General features: G+C 42.8%; 1 protein-coding gene across 2 annotated transcripts in view; it reads right to left on the bottom strand.

The window, feature by feature from the left end:
• Positions 1–20,000, bottom strand: part of LOC135097881 (bestrophin-2-like) — a 147,159-nt gene that overhangs the window by 94,197 nt on the left and 32,962 nt on the right. Inside the window, exon 3 of one of the 2 annotated variants that reach the window (XM_063999987.1) lies at positions 18,207–18,244. The exons of the other annotated variant lie outside the window; for it this stretch is intronic. The gene's annotated coding sequence lies outside the window, so the exon portion shown is untranslated. The remainder of the gene's footprint in view (positions 1–18,206; positions 18,245–20,000) is intronic. 2 annotated transcript variants of the gene reach the window in all.

Raw genomic sequence — 20,000 nt, 5'->3', positions numbered from 1 at the left:
TGATAAAAAAGACGACACTCTTGTTTCTTTACTTTTTCATATGTGTTACTTATGCTATTTCAATGTTACTTATTTTTATGGCAGGAAGTGTGTGTGTGTGTGTGTGTGTGTGTGTGTGTGTGTGTGTGTGTGTGTGTGTGTGTGTGTGTGTGTGTGTGTGTGTGTGTGTGTGTTATGAAGAGACGCTCATTCATACATATAAACATACACCTTCTTCTTCTTCTTCTTCTTCTTCTTCTTCTTCTTCTTCTTCTTCTTCTTCTTCTTCTTCTTCTCCTTCTCCTTCTCCTCCTCCTCCTTTTTCATTACAATATTCGCTTTTTCCTATCTCATCTCTTCCTCCTCCATTTTCTCTTCTATCACAATAATCGCTTTACCACTCTCACCTCCTCCTCCTCCTCCTCCTCCTCCTCCTCCTCCTCCTCCTCCTCCTCCTCCTCCTCCTCCTCCTTCTCGTCCTCTTCTTTTTATTTATCTACACTTCTGTCATTTCCTCTCCTTCATTTTTGTTGGTTCTCCTTCTTCTTCTACCTCCAGAAACTGACATGTCATATAACAAACGAAGATGAATGAATGAATGAATGAATGAATGAATAAATAAATAAATAAATAAATAAACATAATTAATAAATGTACAGATAAGTAAAACCAATAAATAATTCCAGTCACGTGATTTTGCAGATTAGAATTAAAACAACAACAACAACAAAAAATAAATAAAAATTAATAAATGAATATAAAAACTGACAAAATGTAGCAGTAATCTCTCTCTCTCTCTCTCTCTCTCTCTCTCTCTCTCTCTCTCTCTCTCTCTCTCTCTCTCTCTCTCTCTCTCTCTCTCTCTCTGAGTAGTTAACGCACCATGATGAGAATGAATAAAGTATGTGTCTGAATAATACACAAGCGGGCTATGCAGTACAACGGTGAATAATTATGAATAACTAATACACATACATACATACATACATACATACATACATACATATACACATACATACATACATACATACATACATACATATACACTGGAGCACTGACCCTCATAGATCATACATACATCATTCACTGGTCTAAACATGCATATACACACATACATCAGTAGTAGTAGTAGTAGTAGTAGTAGTAGTAGTAGTAGTAGTAGGGGGAAATCTGGCACCATAACTACTACTACTACTACTACTACTACTACTACTACTAATATGAGTGTATGTATGTATGTATGGATATAGGTATGGCTTGCTCGCTTGCTAACTACGTATGATGAATCGCGTTCCATAACTCATCATAAACATACACACACTTAATGAGCTGCATAGTAAATTAAACTGTTTTTTTTTTCTATTTTTTCCTTTTTTCTTCTTTTTTATTTTCTTCTACGTACTGTGAGTCTTGTTTTATCTATCTCTATTTTATCTATCAATCACTCCTTTATTATGTATCTGTCTGTCTATATATATGTGTCTGTCTGTCTGTCTGTCTAGGTGCATGTCGATTACTTTATCTATCTACCCATCCATGTATCTATCTAGTTATCCATCTATCTATGTAATTCACTCAGTACCTATCTATTTATCAGTCTTTCTATCTATCTGCCTATCAACCTATCTATCTATATAAACATTGATCTATCTGCAAAATCTACCAATCTGACATCTATGTATCTATCTATCTACCTTTCTATTTATTTGTATGTCTACCTATCAATTTATCTATCAACATACCTATCTATCTATCTACCAGTCTACCACTTATCCTTAAAAATCTACCTACTTATCTCTCTCTCGCTCTCTATTTACCTATCTATCTATCCATCTATCAATTTATGTATCCCCTCTTATCCTATCTATCTATCTTCTACTACAAAAGTCTACAATAATTTCAGACGCCTAAGAAAACAAAGTACAAGCAATAAAATCAAGAATGCATTTTATATCTGCGCCGAGAACAAAGACCCTGCAAAGCCCTCATGGATTCTGTGTTGTATTGCACCAACTGTAAACACGAGATCTCCAATGTTTTATTCTTGCTATTGTACGTTTTATTTAATTACTTTTTTTTTTTTACGTTTTTACAAATAATAATAATATATTTTCTTTATTAGTTAGCAGGGAGGCGCGTGCCGGCCAGAGTTGTAAAGGGATAGGGATTTATCAACTTTGATGAGAAAACTTGTGAAATTTCACGCGTCGCAAATCATAAAGGAACATAAATAGAAATGGACAAGAAGTGTTGTTAAAAAGAAGAGAGGAGGAGACAATAAAGATGATCATATTTCATGGATCTATACTAGATTATCTGAGTGAGTCAGTTGTGAGTTCAAGAAATGCTACTGTGACTAGAACATCGGAACTTTTGAGAACGTAAGGGAAGCTGCAGGGTGCCAGTACACTACACGTGGCAGTCGTGAAGCACGCTTACCTATATTCACTACCTCCATATGATACAGATAATGAATCACAAACAATTTCGTCTCCTACAGTGCGAGGGATGCAGTTATTTAGATTCCCGTCAGTTTGAAGTGAACAGCTGCTCTCCTCACGGCTATTAAGAAAAAGAAGAAAAAGGAATGGGAATGAGCAAGTCACCGTAATTCTCCTCCACGAGTCTCCACACAGAGTAAGAGGGAAGGTAATGATGACGACAAAGAGGACGAGAATAACCATAAGTAAAATAAACAGTAGATGTGAGTAATAATGACGGCAAGGTGGGAAGGAAATAAAAAGTCAATGAAGGGGAGACAGAGGGGCAAATATGATCAGATTACGAGTAGTGAGCGAGAGAGGCAGACGAGGCCAGAGGGAGCGTCTGTCGGCGTGAGCTATTGACGCCAGGCAGCCGAGATGATGACCGTGGAAGGGAAAGGTGAAGCGGACAGGAACTGCTGGTTAATAGTTTAGTGGACGCGGCGCCTTTCCTGACGGGGAGGAGAGTGGCGCGGTGGGGAGAGGAAGCACGGTTTACATGTATTGCTGCGTGGAATGAACGCCAGAAAAATAGAAAAGGATTGAGGGAATAGAGGAAGGACGCGATGAGAGGGGAAGAGAAGAAAGGGCCGGGAGTGTTTGGGAAGGATTTTCTGGAGCAATAGAAGAGAGGGTGACTGTAGGGAGACAAGAGGATTATGGGATGAAGAGAAAGGAAGAGGAGGAGCTGTGTTATGTAATAGGGAGGGGAGGACAAATATTTACTAATTTAAAAGGGAAAGGAATCTTGGGTACCTCTCTCTCTCTCTCTCATCTCTCTCTCTCTCTCTCTCCTCTCTCTCTCTCTCTCTCCTCTCTCTCTCTCTCTCTCTCTCTCTCTCCATGCTGGCCACAACTCTGCATCTCTGCGTGTTGCCGTTGGTGTCTGTGCTGTTGTTATTTCTGTGTGCGTTAGATCAACTCTTGGTTGTTTCCTCTGGGGAGGTGGAGACGGCCGAGCGAGGTCTGATCGGAGAGAGAGAGAGAGAGAGAGAGAGAGAGAGAGAGAGAGAGAGAGAGAGAGAGAGAGAGAGAGAGAGAGAGAGAGACGAGAGAGAGAGAAAGAGTGAAGGAAGGGAGGATTATTGCCAATATAAAAGTGATGGGGGAATGAGAGAGGCCTGGGAGGGTTTACACGGAACACTCCACTGTTGGAGATGACGCCCTGAGGGAAAGGGAGGACGCTGGCGCCGCTGTGGAGGGACGCGCAGCACTGCCAGGGGGGCTCAGGGCGCTGAGAAGAGGACGTGGAGTAAAAGGAGGAGTAGGAGGAGGTGGAGGAGGAATTGCAGATATCTGCTGGAAAAAAAATGTAAAAATATATAGTCAGGATTTGAAGGAGTATGTAGAAAAGAAACTATCTGGATGTTGTTTTGAGCGGATCATATTTTTTTTTCCCTTATCAAATAAATAGAGGAAAGAAGACAGGCTTGCTCAGGCCTGTCGTTACTCCCTCCTTCCTTGATCATCCTCCCATTGACTCCGTGCCTCCTGTAAAGTATCTTGGGAGGCAATAGCAATAACGTCTTGTCGTTATATAGTAAAGTGGAGAGCTGACGGGAGGAAGGGAAGGCTGATGAAGAAGAAACAGGAGGAAAGGGAAACACGAAGGGAAGAGAGGAGGGCAGGGAATAATGGAGGTAAAAATGGAAAAAAAGGGAATGATAGAAGTTCCCAGACCGGGAAGATGAAAGTGAACGGAGGGAAGGGAAGCTCCAGCGTGTTCTAGTTTTGTACACACGAGTATTTACTGAAGCTTTTCTGTGGAGCGTCATTGCCTACACTTGTTGTAAATACTAAGTAAAGACGTGGCCCGCGTTTCAGGTGAAGGGAGAACAAAGCCAAGCAGTGTGCGCCCGCCCTTGTGGCAAACACTGGCCAGTCCTGAGGTTGTCGGCCGCTGCTGTGTTGTGGCGCTGCGGGGATGACAGAACAGAAGAGGCGTTTTCTGTAGTCTTTTCTTTATAAGCTTTTTATATTTATTTAAGAATAGAGCGTAAGTGTTTGTGTTTAAAGAAATTATTTTGCTTTTTCTTCCTTGTTTATTTTCTTGTGCACGTAAGAACAGTGTGTGGAATTAAGATTACTATTATTCTCTCTCTCTCTCTCTCTCTCTCTCTCTCTCTCTCTCTCTCTCTCTCTCTCTCTCTCTCTCTCTCTCTCTCTCTCTCTCTCTCAGCTGCGATCCTTAAGAAGCAAATAACCACGCTCCCTTCCTCCCTTCCCGTGAACCAAATTGGTCGTCCATACTTTTCTTCACAAATTTTCAGAGCCTCGTGAAAGCTGATCGGAAACTTGCCGTTTTTTGACAGGACAGTTTTTGCAAGAGTGCAGCCATCCACTTTGTCTTCAGAGTTAAAATGATCGACTTTTCTTTTTCTTTTCGTTTACTTGTTCGTTCCCTGATTTAACTTGATGTTCTTTTAGTGATACGGAGCGAGTTTGGAAATGGCAGCAGGATGAGGAAGGCCTGCACTTTTTTTCTTTCTTTTTTCTTTTCTTTTCTTTTCTTTTTTTTTTTTTTTTGCGAGGGGAAGGGTGAAGGTGCTTGCAGTTATTACTTCTTGTATTGTTATCTTACCTATAAAGGTGAATGGTGGCGAGAGAGAGAGAGAGAGAGAGAGAGAGAGAGAGAGAGAGAGAGAGAGAGAGAGAGAGAGAGAGAGAGAGAGAGAGAGAGAGAGAGAGAGTGAGAGGCTATAAGGGAGGATGTAAGAGGTGGAGATATAAGGGATGCGAGAGGAGAATGAGGGGAGTGGGAAAGTGGAGCAGGAAACAGTGGAAAAGGAGGGGCTGAGAGAATAATGGCAGGAGATGAGAGAGGGACGGCGATGGGGAGTGAATGAAGCAGAGAGAGAGAAAGGGAAAAGGGAGAGGAGGCAATAAGTGTACAGACCAAAGCAAAATAATAATAACAGATACAGAGATGAGATTAAATGAGAATATCCATGCAACTGGTCGTGAAATCTGTAGCGAGAACTTGTATTGCCGTGCCAACACTGACAAGGAATGGCAGAGTACACGACGATAAGGCGACGCAACAAGTACAGGGACGGATGCTGTACAACACTGGAGTGACTATTCCCTGCCCGTGTTGCACCGCGCCTAGGGAAGTGTGACGCACCGGCATGTGAGATGACAACTCAGGGGGATTTTCTTTGTTGCGTAGCAGGAGTCATGCACTAGTGAAGCAGCGTGATGTCAATGTTGATCACAATGATAATAAGAGAAGTGCACTTAGATTTATTAGATTGTAACTCGGGCCCAATACTGGTTGGTGAAATACATGACATTTTCTCAGTATCTTATAAAAAATATAAGTATTTTTACAGCATTCCTGTTGTCTGACAAGCTTTCAAAGAATTTTCCTCTGCGTGACGAAAACAAGTGAATTTTTTTTTGTGACTGTCTTTGAAGACTTCGCAATTTCTCATTTACAATAAGTTTAGTGCTTGAAATGGTCTCTCTTCCCCTTCGCTAAAGTTCATTGCAGTCAAGTTTTTTGAGACCCACAATAGCAGGTGGTGGTGATTATGGCACTGTGAAGAAGGGTCGTGGTGGTGATAATAATGCTAATTGTAGTGATGGTGACAAGGTAGTGATGATAGTGGTGGTGGTGGTGAGGATGAGGCGTGGCGGTTGTAGTGATGGTGATGATGGTAATGGTGGTGGTGCCAGTAGTGGTGATGACTGGTGAGGTTAACAAACACAAATAGCTGCACCAAGCCACACACACTCTGGTTCAGTTGGGTGGGAGTCATGTAGGCACAGGCGTGGAAACACAACGTTGCCTCACTGAAAAGGTAATGAATGGCGAGCATGTTCGTGTCTCAGGGGAGTGGTGTTAACTGCATGTGTGTGTGTGTGTGTGTGTGTGTGTGTGTTCCGGAGCGGCGCTGTGATTCTGAACCAGTGGCTTTGTTTTGTGCTTCATTTGATTACTGAAAATTGTTCTCCTCGATTAACGATGACAGGACTCAGTTTTTAGTTAATATTGTTGTTGTTGTTGTTGTTGTTGGTGTGTGTGTGTGTGTGTGTGTGTGTGTGTGTGTGTGTGTGTGTGTGTGTGTGTGTGTGTGTGTGTGTGTGTGTGTGTACCTTTGTTTCTTTCGTCTCCATCTGGACCTCTCCCTCCACTTTTCTTCCATGAATCAAATAATCTAGTAATATATTTATTTGATAATTTCCCTGCTATATATTTTTTTTTTTACATTGTCCTGAAAAATAACGATTAGTCCCTCTACTTTTCTTTCCTCTTTTATTTTTCCTCGTCCCTAATCCTCTTCAGTGCTGCTCTCTCTCTCTCTCTCTCTCTCTCTCTCTCTCTCTCTCTCTCTCTCTCTCTCTCTCTCTCTCTCTCTCTCCCATTAACACTCCTCAGGATAAAAAGAACGATAATGAGTGAGAAAAATGAGAAAATTTTTAATGCTGAAGTGCCTCTGTGTTAAGATTTTGTGGGCTTGTTTTCGTTTTTTTTTTCTTTCCTTTTTTCCTAATACAGAATCCATCTCCCCTTAAGCAGCGTGAAACAACACAACTTAAAAACCTTCAGTGTGTTGTAAGAGAGGAAGAGTGAGGGAAAAAGATAGAGTACTCAGAGAAAACTGCATAAGGAAAAGGATAAAGAGGTTCATTAGCGATTTTATAAACTCTCTTCCGTCGACTTTTATTCTTTTTCAGTTTAATCTTTACTTGTGGAAATGAGATGGCGAAGGGTGAATTAATGGTGGTGGAGGTAGTGTGTGTGTGTGTGTGTGTGTGTGTGTGTGTGTGTGTGTGTGTGTGTGTGTGTGTGTGTGTGTGTGTGTGTGTGTGTGTGTGTGTGTGTGTGTGTAAGCGTGAAAAAAAAACAAGTGAAAGAATGGGAATACAAAAACAAAGACTAAGTAAAAGAAAAATGTCAAGTTTGTTTTCTCTGGAATACGTGGCAGAAAACGGAAGGATCTCACTTTTCCTGATTATTCTGCATTTCCTTTATTTTCTTTTTCCTGGCTGTGAATTTTCGCAAGTTTCTCTCTTATGCACAAGTTTTTATCCTTTGTGTTTTAACGAAATGCCAAAGTTACAGTGTTTTGTATATCACTGCTTATACCACCGCTACCCCACGCTATTGTGTTCTTACTTTCCTTTTTTTTTTTTTTTACTTTCCCATAATCATTTTTTTTATCATACCTGTTTCTACTTGTTTTCTTTTTTATTTCCTTATTAATGTTTTTTTTCTTTTCCTTCTTACTGTTTTTTTTTTTACGTTAGTTTTATTTTCGCCTTTCTTAAGTATTTACCTATTTGTCGTTTTACTGGTTTGCTGTTTATCTGCCTGTCTGTTTATATATCGTCTCTCTCTCTCTCTCTCTCTCTCTCTCTCTCTCTCTCTCTCTCTCTCTCTCTCTCTCTCTCTCTCTCTCTCTCTCTCTCTCTCTCGCAGGTAAAGTGACCAGAGTGTTGCCCTACATTACCTGCTCTTGCAACACCTGCCTTCACTTTCTGTGGTGGTGAGGATGCGCATCACCATTAGCAGATGTGTCGTCACAGCACTGTCAACAGATAAGGCCGGTGGTGACTGTGCCGAGAATAATTGTTGAGGAAAAAGTGACGGTGTACTGAATTGTCCTCTTGGTGTCTCGTTTTTGTTTGTTTGTTTGTTTGTTTGTTTGTTTATTTGTCTGTTTATCTATTTATTTGTTTGTTTATTTTAATTTTCTGTTGAAATGTAATGTAGATATTGCGTAATAACATTCACCTTCATCCACACTTTCTTCATCCCACTGAATTGCGACAGAGAAAGATCAAAGTGTCCTCGCAGAAGTAAATGAAAACACCACGCCGTGCATTGCAGTCGCCGCCTGTGCGCGCGTCACACACTAAAAATTCTAATACCACAATTACTCTAATGGAAACATTGCGATGAAAGTGCGACAGATATAACGCTTTACTGAACTGTGAGCAGGAGAAATATCAGTTACGTAGAATTACTGTTTTGTTTTGTTGCACGATGTGAGATTTTTTTGTGAGGTTTTTGTGAAGTTTAGTTCTGCTTTTCGTTATTTTTATTGTGCAGAATAAGTGCACCAGAGAGAGAGAGAGAGAGAGAGAGAGAGAGAGAGAGAGAGAGAGAGAGAGAGAGAGAGACTGAAAGGAAAACTAATTTACTCACAAAACGAACAAAGCCAGACTCCCTCTCCTCCCTCATCAGAGACACAGGAATCAAGTGATGACGAAGACAAACTGAAGAATGGTGATGAGTCAGCGGCCAGCACTGCCAACACCACACTCGCCTGTCAGGTTCGTGATACAAGCAGGACTTCAACAGCAAGAGTGTGGCTAGACCTTTTACCTTTATACAGCAGACTCATTGGGTCGTTTTCTGGGGAGTGTTGAGGCCTGTGGTGGAAGCCTCGGAGATCCCAACCATCAGTATTCGCATGGACAGGTGGTGCTTACTTTGATTTCTTCTTATTATAATTTGATAGACAAAATGAAAAGTGACGCTCTTGAGAAAACTGAGATGCATGGCGTGTGTGAGGTGGAGGCTGGCGACGCCCCACACGCCAAGCCGCTGAAGGTGAAGGTTTCGGTACAGAAGCGTGGCTGGTGGTGGCGCTGCGTGCCGCGAGCCTCCTTTAAGCAGGTGGCGGTCTTCCCCTTCCACGGGGAGGAGTACTACATGACAACCCCCAAGACCTACACCTCAATGCCGGCAGCCATGGACATGGGCCGCCTGCTGAAGGCGCGCCACAGGTCAGGGGACGCCCTGGTCAAGATCGTTCTGACGCACAGCCGAGGGAAGGTCGTCACCTTCAGGCCGGTGGCGGACTTCATGCGGCGGCTGGGCAAGGGAGAGACCGAAGACTTTGTTTTAGGCCTGACCATTGACGATGGGAACACAAAGGCGCCTGAACAGCAACACAAACAAGACGACGCCTGTGAAACCAATGAACGGAAAGGAATGGTGGAGGAGAACACTCCCTGGGTTGGAAAAATGTGTCCGAAGTGTCCGCTATGCACACTGCCGTTCTGGGACCTCCTGCAGGCCTGGGAGCCTCTGCCAGTGAAGCCACCGACCGAGATGGACACCTACGTGGACATCCTGTCGGCAGAATGCACGGTGCTTAAGACGGAAGCCAGGGTGCTAGTGAAGGAGAAACAGAGCTCCGTCTCAGAGCTGGCCTGCCCTGAAGGCTGAAATGGCACGGATGGAGCAGGAGATGGACCGTCTTGAGGCCTCGTGGGCCAGTGACCTCATGGAAGAAGGTGAAGGAGAGCCGAGTCTCGAGCTGGGAGGAATGGAAGAGGAAGATTGCGGCTCCAGGAATGAAGAGGAATGGAGGGAACTGCTTGGTGATTACAGTGCAGAAGAGAAGTCCTACGAAGATTGCTTCACTCTGGATGAAGGGCACGAACACTGGAACATAGAAGATTGTAAGGAGGAAGGCAGTGACGGGGAGAAGGAGGCGGAGGCGGAAAGTGATGAGCACATCCAGGAATGGAAAAGGCATGAGTCTAACCCCAGCATGCACCGCGCCCTCTCGCTGCTGCGGCGCCACAACGCCCCCCACTGAGGCGCCAATGGAAAACATAATATAAGGAAGAAAATTGAAAAAAAAAAAAAAAAATACAAATAAGAAAACAGAAAAAAAGATATAGTCTTAAGTTTACGTAGTTAGTAGTACTAGAAAGTGAATCAGAAGAAACATGAAATATAAAAGAAGAAAATTGAACAAAATATGAAAAAAATAAAATAAGAAAATACAAAAAAAAGTTCTAGTTGTAAGTTTACGTAGAGTAGAAAGTAAAGCAGGAGAAATATGAAAAATAGAAAATAAAAAGAAAAAGAAAAAATTAGAAAATACAAAAAAAGTTTTAGTTGTAAGCTTACGTAGAATAGAGGAAATATGAAATATAAATAAGAACATTAGAAAATACAAACAACAAAATTTTAAAAAGTACTAGTTGTAAGTTTATGTAGAGTAGAAAGTAGAGAAGAAATTAAGAAGAAACTTAAATGGATAAAAGAATACTCATAAGGAAATGATAAAAACGTTCTAGCTGTAAGTTTAGAGTAGAAAATAAAATAGAAGGAATATAAATTATAAAAAGGAGAGAGAAAAAAATTTTAAAAATACAAACGAAAAAATTATTTGTCTACAGTGGAAAGTAAAATAGAAAAATTTTAAAAAAAAATAAATATATAAATAAAAAGATCTATTAGTAAGTTTAGAGTAAACAAGTAAAACAAGAAAATAGAAAAAAGAAAAATATATAAATCAGGAAAATAAATGAAAATTCAAACAAAAAAACAAATGTTTACACATCTATGTTGTTAGTATAAATTCTACTTGTACGTTTAGAGTATAGATAATGGAAAAAAAATATATATAAAAAGATATATAGATAAAAATCAAAACAAAGAAGGTGCTAGGAAACGTCTCAATGTTTTAATTGTATGTTGTATTAGTTAATTGTATGTTGTATAAGTAAGGTAACAGTATACATAAAAAAAAAAAAAAAAACTCCTTTGTAATGCTCTATGGTAGTTGTAAGTTTAGAGTTTAAGTTCAACACACAACTGGCAGCAAAGGTGGTGGTGGTGGTGGTGGTGGTGTTCCTCTGGACAGGGGTGTTGCTGGATCGGGGAGAGCAGGAATGGTCACCCTCCCTCAGCTGTGTTGTCTTGCTCATAACAACACAACACTAACAAAACGTATATTGGTAACAATTTTCGTCACATTAACATTGTTTCACCATAACGTAATATACCCGTAAATTTATTGCAGCTGAGCAATTGGCCTCTGTTAGACTTTTTTCTTATTTGTATAGTGGTGGTTATCTTACTACTACTACTACTACTACTACTACTACTACTACTACTACTACTATTGGCAATGATAATAAGGATAATAGGAAGAGCTTACGGCCTTCCAGGCAGCAAGGCAGATCCCCTCACAGTGACGCAGCACACGGCGCGTGGTCTGCTCGCACCAAAACAGAATAAAGCTGGTAATGTTCCAGAAATATTTCAGCCATCATCTGAGCCGCGGTTTGTTTGCATGTTGAGGTGCAGTAAGTAATGCAGGCTTGATTCAGAATGGTGCCAGCACAACCGCCACTCCACGGAGTTTCGCGAGGGGAAATGTTTTGATGAGGCGACTCCAAGACGAACACAGTGCCTCAGCCTCCAAGATGATGAAGCGTGAGTTGTTGTGCGACCAGTGTTTGTGTGTTACGAGGTGTGCCGTGTGGGAATACAGTGTTGCTCAGCACTGCGTGTGTCAAGGCAGCACTGCATTGGTGGAGTTGTTCATGAAGGAGCAGTAATGACCGCCAGTCACACCAAATGTGGCTTCTTAAAGAGATAGTCAGAGGGAATATCATGACTGCAATTATTTTGTTAGAGTAAATATATCATATTGGAAAAACTGCTGCATGGACTCTTGTACAACGCCAGTGTGGACCCGCGATGCTGAGTGTGGACATGGCCTCACTGAGGCGTGGAGTCTTGTACTACACCAGTGCAGAGCCACGATACTGAGTGTGGACGCGACTTCACTGAGGCGTGGAGTCTTGCACAACACCAGTGTGGAGCCGCTATACTGAGTGGACGCGGCTTCACTGAGGCGTGGAGTCTTGCACAACACCAGTGTGGAGCCGCTATACTGAGTGGACGCGGCTTCACTGAGGCGTGGAGTCTTGCACAACACCAGTGTGGAGCCGCTATACTGAGTGGATGCGGCTTCACTGAGGCGTGGAGTCTTGCACAACACCAGTGTGGAGCCGCTATACTGAGTAGACGCGGCTTCACTGAGGTGTGGAGTCTTGCACAACACCAGTGTGGAGCCGCGATACTGAGTAGACGCGGCTTCACTGAGCTGTGGAGTCTTGCACAACACCAGTGTGGAGCCGCGATACTGAGTGGATGCGGCTTCATGGAGGCGTGGATCGTGTGGCGCGTTGTGCTCTCCTAGAACACTCATTCAGGGCGAGGTGACCTGCAGCTCTATTCTCTCTCTCTCTCTCTCTCTCTCTCTCTCTCTCTCTCTCTCTCTCTCTCTCTCTCTCTCTCTCTCTCTCTCTCCACAGCCTCGCGTCATCCGGCACTCGCTCATCCATGTCCAACACTGGTTCTGAATTTTACAGCTGATTTTTTCCCCCTTTTATGTTCGCATTTTGCTTTTCGCCATCGTTATTTCCACCCTCCTGTTGTTTTGGTGATGGCGGTGATGCCGATGGTGATGACGGTGTAGTACACGGACTTTTTACGTACAAACACGAGGTACTCAAATACTGGTGGTGAAATACTGACTAAATTGCAATACATTGTATTGGAACTCAGTACTAAGGATGTAGTAGTTTACAGTTCAAGTATTTTCTCGAAGAGAAATATTGCGAAAAATTTAGCCATCTTGCAAGTTGGTGACTGAAAAGTTTTTCGATTTTTGGTAACGCCAGATTCTCTTTCCTCTGTCACACACCAATGCATAAATTAGTTGTGTTCGAAGGGAATTTTTGTCAGACATTTCGCTTCCTTCACCTCGGCAATGGAGGCGCTTGTTGGTCCCAAGGGAACAGCGAGCTTCATGCCGAGGTCTTCAGTATTGCAGCAGTGACCCTTGAAGTGTCTCTCTGACACACATAATCTCTGCAAGATAGACTCATGTACTGCAGTGAGCTTCCTAACTCTTGACCCTGCAGTGGAATGTCGGCTTCTGAATGAAGACACGACCGGTAGATGTATCAGCCTTGCCTCCCATCCCCAGCAGGAGGAAAAGGCGCCGCGCGGACACAAAGTAATCTGGTCAAACAGTGGATGAGAGGAATGTCGCCCCTGCGTGTGGTGTATGCCAGGGTCGCCGGTGTGCCGCGGTGTTACCTAGAGGTGATTCATGCACGAGTCAGGATTATTGCTCGCAGGAGATGTGGCGTCCTTATTTCGCAGCGGAGAACGTGCGCTTAGCAAACACGGGAGAAGCATCCTTGTTTTATGTGAGAGAGAGAGAGAGAGAGAGAGAGAGAGAGAGAGAGAGAGAGAGAGAGAGAGAGAGAGAGAGAGAGAGAGAGAAGGCGGGAGGATGGGAAGGGAAGAGAGGGATGGAATGAGGAGCGAGGAACTAGGGGAGGAGAAGAGAGAGGAAGGGTTCAAGGGCAGACAGTCAGACCCCAGCTTGCCTCTCTTTGGCACAAAATCCTGAGCAGCTTGACGCCAGATCTGTTTGAAGTGAAGTAAGCAGCGACGCTCCCTCAGAGTTAGCGGTAGGCGGTCCAGCTTAGCGAGTGTGTGGACTGGCACGGCGCGAGGCTGTCTGAGAGTGTGTTATCCTCCCTCACGTTGGCACGCAGCGAGTCTGTCTGAGAGTGTGTTGCTTTCCCTCATGCTGGCACGGGCTTAGAATTACCAGGACTCTGTAATGGGGAGCTACTCAGCCGCGTCCGTGAAGTGGGATCAGCTGAAGGTCTAACTCAGGCTCAAGTCTGGGAAAGACTCCTCTTCCTTCTCCTTCTCCTCCTCCTCCTCCTTCCGCTCCTGCTACTCCCCCATTGTCCTTTGTCCATTGTCCTCTCTCCATTCTCCTCTCTCTCTCTCTCTCTCTCTCTCTCTCTCTCTCTCTCTCTCTCTCTCTCTCTCTCTCTCAGTGACTCTCCCTCCGAGTGACGGCGATCCACCTCAACAAGTGTGCGTGTTTGCACAGCGTGGATCTGTGATAGGCAGTGCTGTGCTGCCTCACGCCGCCACTGCCTCAGGATTGTCTGGTCACTGAATAGAACTGTGATTCGCGAACTGTGAGTCGCAACTATCACCAAAGTGTGCCGCCTAACTTTCCTAGATGTGTTGGTCTTCTTGAATCTGTGCCTTTTTAGCAGGCCTGCACTACATTGACTATAGGGTTGATGCGCTGTCACTCCAAGATTTACCTTTACTGCTTCAAAAAGCAACAAAGTTTGAGAACCACTGAATCAGAGGCCGCTTACCCTCGTTTGTAAAGTGGCGTCAGTTGTCTAATAACTTCACACTCTCGAACTTTGTTAACCATTGGGATTTGGAAACATTCGCTTGCTGCATTTTTTTTTATGGGTTAAGGGAATTCCTTTTACAAGGAAGACACAAACATAATCTTCTCTGCCCCTTGAGAAAGCTTCACCTCCCCGCGACCTTTTGACAGGCGACGCAAGGGGAATGTCTGCCGCGATGCTCGGCTAATTTTGATTGTTGATTTTTATGGCCAAGACACTTGTACGCGTCCTCATCCAACTTGTCTGCCTGCTGTTGCTCCTCCTCCCTTGTCCTGCTTTCCATCGCGTCTCTTTTCCTGGTACTCCTCTTGTTCTTCTATGTCCTATAAATGATTCTCTCTCCTTTTCCTTTGTTTAATATGTTCTTTCAATTTTTTTTTCTCCATTTTCTCATAGTCTTCTCTACCACCACCACCTCCTCCTCCTCCTCCTCTCTCATTCCCTCATAAGCCACATTCTTCACGTCCACAGCCGCCGTCACCACCCACTCACACAAGGATTCCTGTTTACTTGCCATAAACAACACTGGCCTCCTCCTTGTCCTCCTCCTTTACACACCTACGTCTTTCTCCTTGGAAGCAGACAGCGTAGTTTATCACAGCGTGCCTCTAAGGGCGGCTTATTTTCGCGTTGTGTTACTCCTCCTCCTCCTCCTCCTCCTCTTCCTTCTCTTTGCCTTCTTCGTTCTCTCTCTTGTCCTCTCCCGGCGCAGTAACACACGTACTTTATATTCCGATGCAAGCAGGACCTTCCATGTTTTCTATTCAGAAGTGAGACATTTGATCTCCACACCGGATGGCGCCTCCGTTGTTTCTTGTCCTGCCACAGCTCCGCGTCATGCCTGTGTTGTATCCCAATGAAGGAAGTACTCTGTTCTCTTCACAGAAGTGACAAGTTTAATCTCCACACAGGGCGCGCCTCTGTGGTCGCGGTCTCCCAGACAAGCTAGACCTAATTGTCATTTTTGTACGTAAGAGGGCATTGGCCAAAGGCTACAAACACGTAGAAAAAAAAAAAAGCCCACTTAGAAAACTCTTATTTACATACTCTTCTGTCCCTCGTGTAAGTGGTAAAGAACTGTGAAATTGTTTCCATTACCAGTTAACTTTGACGTAAGGCAAGAAATCCTCTCTTCCTTGAACTCTTTGTTGACGTGTTGTCGGACAGCTGGCTCTCTTTCATCTTTCTCCTGCACCATAAACAGTTCTCCTCCTCAAGCATCTGCTTCACATCCTACCGAGTTTTGCTTCTCGTTTTCAGCCTTCTCTTCCTCCTCCTCCTCCTCCTGTTCTACCATTTTCTTTCTAGCATTCATCCACCATTTTCCTTTATCATACTATCTACTTTCCTTCAAAAATATTCTGCACACACACACACACACACACACACACACACACACACACACACAAGACCGACCGACAAAAACAGAGAGACAGAAAACACTGGCAGTCCCATAAGACAGGGAATAAAAGTATATTTTCACCACCAGTGCTTCCTTATGAAATTGGCGTCGTTATGCACAGAGTTACTCCTTTAAGGGATCCCACTCTCTCTCTCTCTCTCTCTCTCTCTCTCTCTCTCTCTCTCTCTCTCTCTCTCTCTCTCTCTCTCTCTCTCTCTCTCTCTCTCATGCATATTGCCCCTTACTCTCTGTTATTCCGTGTTCTCACTTCCCTTCCCTTCATTGATATTCCTTGCTTTCATCCTTCCTTCCTTCCTTCCTTCCTTCCTTCTTTCCCTCCCTCACTCCCTCATTTCCTACCTTCCTTTCTTCCATACCCCTCTGTTTACCATTTTGTTGCCAATATCTCTCCTTCCCCCTCTCCTCTCCCTTCCATCCTGTCATTCCCTTGCCTCCCACCTCTCCACCTCCCCTCATTCCCTCATCCCCTCCCTTCCTCTCTCCCTCCTCACCACACACACCACACAATACCGTCCCGTGTGGTGCAATTTCACGAGATGTGCCGGACACAATACGCCTCTACATGACCCACTTCACACACACATACACACACACACACACACACACACACACACACACACACACACACACACACACATAAACTGAACCGCACCACCATGAACTGGAGGGATGAGGAAGATTGGAAGAAGGAGTGGAATAGACGGGAGGATGACGAGGGTAGGGATGTTGGAAGACACGAGAGGGCGAAGAGGAGAGAAAGAGGAGGATGAAGATAGGAAATATGGAGTAAAAAAGGAAGAACAGTTACAAGCAGGTACCCAAAATACCTCCTTTAACCAGTAAAAGCCTAAACACGTACAAATTCCATATCATGTATTAATAATAAAAAAAAAAAAAAAGGGAGATGAGAAGAGGATGAGGGAGTAAGGCCACTTATGAAATGCCTCCTCGTGCCCTCGCCACAGTCTGGGAGAGGCAAAGGTTACTGGCTGCTAGAATAACAACCGCATTACTTCTAAACAAACGTTATGAGAAGAGAATGAGTTGTCACTGGGAATAATGAAAACTGAGAACACGTCATGAGAAGTGTTAATGTAATGCTATTGGGGATAATGAATAAAATATTTACAAACTGCTATAAACATCTCTCTTTTCCTCTATTCCCTAAACATGAATAAAAAATAAACCTGCCTAACCTAATCTAACCTAACTTATTTACAAACTGCTATAAACATCTTTCCCTTTCCTTCTCTCTCTATCTATTCTCTAAACATGAATATCAAATGAATCTGCTTAACCTAACCTAATCTCATGTAAGCAATCCTAATCTTAGCGTAACCTAGCCTAACCTAATTCAACTTCATCTAATGTAACCTAACCTAACCCAACCCAACCTAACTTAGCGTAACCTAACCTAACCTAACCTAACTTAATCTAACCTAATTTAACCTAATTACAAACTAGTATAAACATGAATATGAAAAATTAGTATCCACCTTCTTCTGACACTGGCCTGCTGCTCTCTCTGCGCCTCGCCGACAGGGAGAAGGAAAGGCGGGGGAAGGGAGGGGGGAGGCGGGGAAGAATGGGACAAAATATAATAGTGCTAATACAATAATCCTACTTATCCATAACAAGCTTTCTGTAGTCTCTTTATTTTTTTAGGTTCTTATAGAGAGAGTGTCACGTGTCACGGAGCCTACTGGCTCCGTGCAGCCTCCCTTGTGTTCGTGTGTTATACTGCCTCGTGTTGAAGGACATATTCTGACACTTTTAAGATAACACTGAACTAAAATAAAAGTATTATTATCCATCTATACACCAGGCTGGCAATCCCACACAAGGTGGCCCACACAAGGCACCACACAGTCTTCAGCCTCTCTCTCTCTCTCTCATCGCCGCAGTGTTGCATCCCTCGCTATCTTTTACCGGGTCACTTTAACTGTTCTTCTGGTCTTGGTAACTACATGCCTTCCCCGCTCCTACGGCCTCGCTGCACAAGATTTTCTACCTTCTCTCACACCTATTCTGTCCAAGAGTTAACCAGTAATCGTTCATCCATTTTTCTGGTGAACTCTGGAACTCCCTACTTGCTTCTGTATTTCCTCCTTCCTTCATTCACTCTCCTAGCTCCGTCTGCCCCGGTGGAAAGATTGTCTCGTGCACCACAGCACTACACCTCAGCCTCAGTACAGGCGGCCACACACACCCACAGCAAGGCCCCACAGTATACCGATAAAAAGTATTACTAAAAGAATGAGGTAATGTTACAATTAAGAATATTATGTAAACACGAAATAAGGAGCTGTACTCACTCTAAGACAGGTGTGACAGCAGGTGTGGGGCGAGTTACCTGTATGGAGAGAGAGAGAGAGAGAGAGAGAGAGAGAGAGAGAGAGAGAGAGAGAGAGAGAGAGAGAGAGATGAGAGAGAGAGAGAGAGAGAGAGAGAGAGAGAGAGTGTGTTATTAGAATTATGAATAGCACACACACACACACACACACACACACACACAGACACACACACACACACACACACACACACACACTAAACCACATCAAATGTTTTACATAATTATTTATTGGTAGACTATGTGATAGATTATGTGACAGATGGCGAGGACAAGGAGGGAGAGAAGAAAAAGTGAAAAAGAAAAGATGAATGAAAAAAATCAACCTTTTATTCATTTTCTTACAGGCAGATAGACAGAGATACAATAACAGACATTCATACACACAGACTGAGTGACAAAGATACAGGGTGATACAGATATTGAGATATGGATATACAGATGCACACACACACAATAACTACTACTACTACTACTACTACTACTACTACTACTACTACTACTATTACTACTGCTACTAATACTACTACCTTAACCATTGCAACTCTAACTGAAAGAGAAATATAGATAAATAGAATAAAGGAAAATCAATCTTTTTTTTTTCATTTACCTGAACTTTTTTCATCCATTGTTGCTTCGAAGCGAAAAAAAAAAAGTTACATGTTCCTTCAGATTTTCAAAAGTTTGTGAAGAATATTTATTGTTCGGAATTGTGTGTACCTAACCTAAGTCACCTGTGTGTGTGTGTGTGTGTGTGTGTGTGTGTGTGTGTGTGTGTGTGTGTGTGTGTGTGTGTGTGTGTGTGTGTGTGTGTTCAGGAGTCAAGCAAAATAAGAGTTAATGTAAATGTTTCAGGAATGAGATGCACAACTTCTTACTCAGATGAATATAAATGTAAATGTGTTGGAAATGCAAGATATTCAAAGTACTGCTGCTTCTCGCTTCTCAAAAACAGTAAAAAAAAAAAAGAAATAGACGGCATTAGTGAATAGATTTCTCTTCATTCGTTTAAATTTATGAGGAAGAAAAGTTAGAGAGAGAGAGAGAGAGAGAGAGAGAGAGAGAGAGAGAGAGAGAGAGAGAGAGAGAGAGAGAGAGAGAGAGAGAGAGAGAGAGAGAGAGAGACGAAAGAGACATGTAAACAGAAACGCAAATACAGAAAGATTAAAAAAAAAAAAAAAACAGACAGACAGACATACAGATAAATATACATACACAGAAAGACAAACAAACAAACATACATACAAACAGACAGACAGCCCAACACCATTCATCACCCCCGTCACTATTAGGCATCTCATCACCACACTCCTAGTAGTGAAGGAAGGAATGAAGGAAGGAATAGAAACGAGTGAAGTTTTCATTCCCTTTCTATCTGTAGGGATAAAAAAATGAAGTAGTTAATAAATAAGAACACCCTGTACTTTACGAAAATAAAAAAATAGTGAAGTTATACCAAGGAGAGAATTACGTATATGTATGAGGGAAAAGTTATGTGTATAGGGATAGGTAGTTATGTAGTGAAGTTATACGGTATAAAAAAGTTATTTGAGGTTACACTGACTCAAAAAAGTTACACATAAGCTACTATTTGTATGGATACGGAAAAGTAATTGATATTGCGGTAGTAATGATACACAGGAAAAAAAAAACACAAATATGAATAGCAAAAAAGAACCAAAAGAAATAATAACAAAGAAAAAAAAAGAGAATGAATGATAAATGAAGCAACACAGGGAGCACAAAGGAACACAAAGGA

This window comes from Scylla paramamosain, unplaced genomic scaffold (genome assembly GCF_035594125.1).
Source record: "Scylla paramamosain isolate STU-SP2022 unplaced genomic scaffold, ASM3559412v1 Contig35, whole genome shotgun sequence".
Taxonomy (NCBI): Eukaryota; Metazoa; Arthropoda; class Malacostraca; order Decapoda; family Portunidae; genus Scylla; species Scylla paramamosain.
Note: the sequence above shows the minus strand (reverse complement) of the source record. Positions and strands in the feature narration are given on the sequence as shown.